Below are 6778 nucleotides of genomic sequence, written 5' to 3'. Positions count from 1 at the left end.
TCCTCACCCCTCACAAGCCCCTCACCTGCTCCTCCCTATCCCTCACCTGCTTGTCCTCGCCCCTCACCTGCCCCTCCCTATCCCTCACCTGCTTGTCCTCACCCCTCACCTACTTGTCCTCATCCCTCACTCTCGCACCTGCACATGACCCACCACAGGAGAGGCGCCACACACACGAGACAGCCTGACGGAAGGTGACCAACACTAAACACCTGAACAAAAGGACTAATTAAGGTAGCTATCTGTGACAAAATTCCCGTTGTAGCGGGGAGACGGGGACAGGAAGCCTGTGTTCAGGCTTATCGCCGCCCCCCCCCAGCCCGAGGTCAGCTGTTGACCTTACAGGGGCCGCAGACCACAACAACTGCCTATCTCCCGGGTCCCTACTTAACTTCTACAGGTGTTTTACCTGCACATAGGTGTCCGGTGAATGGAAATGTGCCCAACCGTTTCTGTCCGGCTCGGGAGGATTGAACCCGGGTGGACGTTGACCACTGTGCTACCGGAAAATATGCTTATAGTATAACGTCAGTCCATAAAGAAGGCAAAATACGCAGTTAGCGCAGTTTCATTCAACATTGTGCTGTATATGCCATCATATTTACTCGAGTTCTTTTTATAAATAACAAAATACGAGTGTGACTGGAAGGAGTTAGAGACAGACAGACAGACACAGACAGACAGACAGACAGACAGACAGACAGACAGACAGACGGCCTCGTGCTATGTACCCCACTACACCGGTAAACCGGGCTCTCTGCACCAGTAAAAACTAGAGGTAAGTGAACCAATAACGAGAAGTGACCCTCGCTAAAATTGCTCCGCATCGCTTCGACATTAAAAAACGGAAGGGATAGAAAAATTACGATAGAATATAAAGTTGGCCGCATTACACAACATTTTATCGCCTTGACAGTCAGTTTTTGCAGAGGGTGGAGCCGGATCCGTGTGAACCAGGGCGTGGGGGAGGAGGCTCTTCCTCCAGGGGCTCTTCAACACTGGGGCTCTTCCTCCAGGGGCTCTTCAACACTGGGGCTCTTCCTCCAGGGGCTCTTCAACACTGGGGCTTTTCCTCTATGGCTCCTCAACACTAGGGGCTCTTCCTCTAAGGCTCCTCAACACGTCTATTTACTACTCTAACACTGAAGTATTTTGTAATAATATGCCTGTGGCTCATTTGGGCCACAACCTGAGTCCCCCTAATTCGTGTACCGTTCATTCCAAATAATCCACTCCTCTCTGCCGTCAATAACCCCGAATATTTTGCATGCTGTAATCATGTTTCCTACGTTTCTTTACTCTTCTAATGATGCGAGATTTCATTCCTGAATCTCTCCTAACTCACCACCTCTCAGCTCTGGTGTAATACCTCTGGCTTTTCACCAATTTCGTTTTATATCTGACGATATATGAGCTTCCAATCGAGGGCCTCGTATATGCTATCCTCATCTAGAGTTGCTTGCAGTGTCGATAGTCTTTTTTTTCTTATTTAGACAATGCGACTCCTTCCTCTCTTTTTAGTGACCTCGACCTGGGACGAAGATGACTGGAACAATACGCTCCTCCCTGTCTAGATGAAGGTGAATACTCACAAAAAACATACAGAGAGGATGTCGACGAGGTGTCCGTTATGTCGAAAGGATGTCCGTTTGGTGGACGGGATGTACGTTTGGTGGACGGGGGGGTCCGTTTGGTGGACGGGATGTACGTTTGGTGGACGGGGGGGTCCGTTTGGTGGACGGGATGTACGTTTGGTGGACGGGGGGGTCCGTTTGGTGGACGGGATGTACGTTTGGTGGACGGGGTGTACGTACATAATAATATACATAATAAAACATAATAATAATAATAATAATAATAATAGTGTACATAATAAAACATAATAATTCGTTTTGCCGGGGACAGGAAGCCTGTGAATACATATACTTTAGGCTTGTATATAGGTCTCCCCATAGGTGGAACTACTAACGAAGCCCACAACAGTGGCCTAACTCCCGGGTACCTATTTACTACTATGGAAATACAAAGAATTAGGTGCAAGTAAAGTGTCCAGCTATTTTAGTCCGGCTCGGGAATCGAACCCAGAATCCCCGACTGTGAGTTGAGAACGAAACCAAGTTTATATATGAACAAAGCGGTAAGGTACAGCCGGAAGCGCTAATTCCGGTAAAAGAACTGCTCCTTCCACGGTCACGCCACCACCAAGGAAAACAATTATTCATGCCGGCGTCGCCAGATTGCCTGTTCCCGCGAGTGTTCCCAACGGCAAGAAACTGTTGTACTAAAGTGCCCTTATCCTAACCTACCAGAGGACCCAGGAACAGAAAACGGGACAATGACAATTTCGCGAGCCGCTACCATTTTCTTGTACGTCAGTTTTGGGCCTTAGATAAGAGTATACGACAAAATGCGAGTAGAACGGGTTGTACCATAACTACTAACAACCAAAGCCACAACACCCGGATCTCCATCACAAACAACAAAGTGGTCAAGCCACTTCCTTTTTTCCTGCCCTCTTCACCCAACATCCTAGCCCTCCATGCCCACTATCTCTTCCTCAGTGCCCCGCGGGCATTAGAGGAAACCAACAACACACAAGCCACGACGGAGCAGTGAGGTGGTGGGAGGGCGTCGAGCCTCATATCTACCCTCCTCACAAAACAATTTATGGATCCGTACCTATCTAACGCATCTCCAAGTGTACTATAACTACCTACCTAAATGCAGGTTTAAAGGAAATTCATGTCCAAGCACACTGAACTGAGATTGAGTCCGATAATTTGCGTAACTTATGCCGCTGGGGACCGTGTGAGGCGGGGCCCAGGAGGGGCAGAACACGTGGTATTGTGGCGGGACAATGCACTATAAGTGGTGGTGAAGCTGTCTATTGTGATTAATAGTAAACTGGAGCACACTTCAGGTGCAGCCACCACTTGATACATTCCAGGTGATATGGTGAAGTGCGAATACTACAAGATAGTGAAGCAGTAATTGATGGTGTCTGTGAACATTGTAGACTATAGAGGGGATATAGTTGCGAGAGAGTGCACTACCCGCAGCAAGGCTGGAGTATATTGACTAAAGATGGTGTACCAGGAAAGTGAAGCACGCAAGCCACAGTGGTGCTGAGGACCTCTAACGAGAAACACTGGTGTATGATGAGACTTCAGTCAAGATACTTTGATAATTACTTGAATGAAGATATGCCATCTCCATCACATCATCATAAGATCTTCACTAAACACCATCTTCATCAGCCTAATACCATCATTCTTATGGTCGGCTCCCAGTCCCAAAGAGGTCGCCCGCCAAAATTGTTGCACAGGCTAGAATTTACACATTTTCTCAGCAAGTCAAAGTTGACTTGCGAATTAATTTGCATGTTGCGTCTTGCATTAGGGATGTTAAATAGAGTATGAAATGGACTTGTATGCATGCGTTTCTGTTTTAAAAAGTACTCTCATTTAATTTGCATATTTAATTTTTTGCATGTGGCACGCAATTTCTTGCAAATTATATTGTTGCAACAAGCAGACTCGGTGAATATATTTTAGAGCAATAGTTATGTTATATCCCATGTATGCTAATAGTCCAGATGTGGACAGTTAAGTCAGTTGAAGGTGAGGGGCGGCGCTGCCATGTGTAAGCCGCCCCTTTTTGTGTTAGGTTGACCGTAATTTTGTAAAGGATTGGATGTGTTTCCACATGTGCCTGTGATAACCTTTTGTTTGTACACTTGTTTTGAAACAGTTGTTAGATATCTGGCAGTATGTTGTCTGCAGGCAGAGATCCCCCCCCCCTTAGGTCCTAAACTCGGTCGTTGTGAATTCACAAAGGTGAAGTGCGACTCGTGGGGGACGTTGAATATGGAATATTACTAACTTGTTTCTGTTGCGGGATAGAATTAAAATGTTAAGCATTTAAGGTATTTATTAATTAGTGATAGCCATTGGAGTTTTCCCAGTGATAATTTTTAAGAATACGATATCCATATTTACTGTTAAAAGGGATGCTAGTGGCAAGATGAGGATGTAACTGTTTCTAATTACATCAGTGATGTATTAATTTTGGTGGTGCCCTTGCTAGAAATTCCTGTATATTGGAATATCTAATTACACACTTTGCTGAAGTAAGCTATCTAGTTGTTATTAATTGCTGCACCTGCTGCTTATGTACACCCATTGTCAGTCTTATATTTGGTGATTCAATCATCCCTCACCCTTTAAGAACAATGGTAATTTTTATTCTTATAGTGCATAGTTTCCTTAACATAAATGTGAGGTGGGGGATTTTGGCCACTTCTTGGTTGACTGGAATAACTCGTGCGCCCACTGGCAAGTGAGACAATCGTGCAAAATTGGGTTGGATTGCGTTCAGCGTGATCCGGATTCAGAGACAGACAAACGTGAAGACTTTCTGCTTCATTATTATTGACAAGTGAGGTTGGGATGACTTTGGTCTTCACCGCTCCGTAAGAGAAGCATGTTGTGAGCAGCTGGTGTTCCCCCCGGTGTGTGTGGTGAGTCACAACACCCTGTGAGCAGCTGGTGTTCCCCCGGTGTGTGTGGTGTGTCACAACACCCTGTGAGCAGCTGGTGTCTCCCCCGGTGTGTGTGGTGTGTCACAACACCCTGTGAGCAGCTGGTGTTCCCCCGGTGTGTGTGGTGTGTCACAACACCCTGTGAGCAGCTGGTGTTCCCCCGGTGTGTGTGGTGTGTCACAACACCCTGTGAGCAGCTGGTGTTCCCCCGGTGTGTGTGGTGTGTCACAACACCCTGTGAGCAGCTGGTGTCTCCCCCGGTGTGTGTGGTGTGTCACAACACCCTGTGAGCAGCTGGTGTCTCCCCCGGTGTGTGTGGTGTGTCACAACACCCTGTGAGCAGCTGGTGTCTCCCCCGGTGTGTGTGGTGTCCCGCTGCTCACAATACCCAAGAGCCGTGCTGGTTCCACCTTGAATCAACGTAGAGTAAACGTTAACCTGGCGCTGGCCTCGGCTATTATGCCCACTGGTTACTGCTCCACCTCCAGAATAAACCTACTTACATAACTTAGTGGCACCAAAACACATAACAAGACTGAACATAGAACAAGAACTAAAAACAAGATAATAAAATAAGGGAAAATAAATAATAAATATGTAATAAATGATAACAAATATTTTACCAGGGTAAACCTGTACTTGTAGCTAGTGTCATTAGTAGGAAGACTTTGTTATTTACACAGGTATATAATAATAATGAAATCACATTAACGTGTTGAATCTGAGATACATCACGTTAATCATCATACCTCGTGGCTCCTACTGAATTTTTCAATAATGATGAACGAATCCACAGCAGCCGTGACGAGGGTTCGAACCTATGTGCCGGGTGTTCCCACATGCACGCTCTAGCCATCTGCGCCACGACATGGTCAAAGAATTGCAACCTGGGATACCACTGCACCAACAAGGATCCAGAGGCTTCAACAGGAGCCTCCTAGATCACAGAAACACACAATGCTAAACGAGAAGTTGGCATATTTGAATTGTTAAAGAGATTTGGCAAATGATTTCGAATGTTTAAAGTGATGTTTAGAAAAGTTCTAAGCACCAGTATGGTATTTATGGTTGACAACGGCTACAAAACACAGGTTGACGTGTAGGATCAGAAAATGTGAGTAAAGTTGGTTATACATACTGTTAATTACGTTTTTCTGAGTTTCTCAGAAAAAAACGTTGTTAACAAGAAAATAAACAAGAAAACGTTGTTAACTGAGTAGTTGTTAACAAGAAAATACAATGACTAAACGTTAATAAATGGATGCAGCTGGCTACCTTGATCACATACAAGGGCAGCTTGAGCAGCAAGTGATTATAGTGATCACGTGTACTAGGGTAGGGCAGGTTGGTAACTAGTTATGTAGAGACATTATGTTAAAATATGAATTTGGCCGAAGCGATCAAAAGAGGAGACGCACGACTATATCCGTACAACTGTAAGATCAGTATAAAAGCCAGGGAGGGAACGGAACCATCAGGGGAGAGCGCCAAGCCATTACGACTATATAGCCCTGGGAAGGTGTCAGGATAAGGATATGGGATAGGGCAAGGGGAAGAAATGGTGCCCAGCCACTTGGACGGTCGGGCATTGAACGCCGACCTGCACGAAGTGAGACCGTCGCTCTACCGTCCAGCCCAAGTGGTTGGATCCAGGAGATTAAGCCTAAATACATCAACTGGGCTTTTTGTTCAAAGGACACGAAATTATACAAAATGTAATCAAAACAAACTTCCTTATCCCAGTAGCTCGATCAGCAGCAGAGGAGAACATAAGAACAAAGAGAACAAGGCAAGAAGGAATAAAGCTTGGAGGAGGAGGAGGCGGGGGGGGGGGGTGAGGGGGGGAGAAGTCTCTAAGTGGCACGGAAGTCAGACCTCATCAGAGGAATGGCGCCATTACAGCCCACGGACGGCTTAGTAATTTATTCTCGACAAATATCAATTCTCCTCCCCATGTTTAACGTGTGTGCAAGCCATTTTCCTTTTCTCGAGAATTCATCTGGGTGCCAAAGTGGCCCTTATTTTGTCTGAGCGTAGAGAGGAAGTTACTCAAAATGCTTTCCTTCCCGATGTATTTTCTTCACAGCAAACTGTTTCAAAACAAGACTCGCGACACGAGCGCCAAGTAGGACCTTGCCTTTTTTCATCCTAATTTGTTAACTTGTGTGCAAAAAAACGAATACCGTATTCAAGTTTACTATATTTCCAGTTTAGAAAACGTAGTTATTTGTATGGTGA

This window comes from Procambarus clarkii, chromosome 9 (genome assembly GCF_040958095.1).
Source record: "Procambarus clarkii isolate CNS0578487 chromosome 9, FALCON_Pclarkii_2.0, whole genome shotgun sequence".
In the NCBI taxonomy this organism is placed as follows: Eukaryota; Metazoa; Arthropoda; class Malacostraca; order Decapoda; family Cambaridae; genus Procambarus; species Procambarus clarkii.
The sequence above is the reverse complement of the archived record's forward strand: the minus strand, read 5'-3'. Positions refer to the sequence as shown.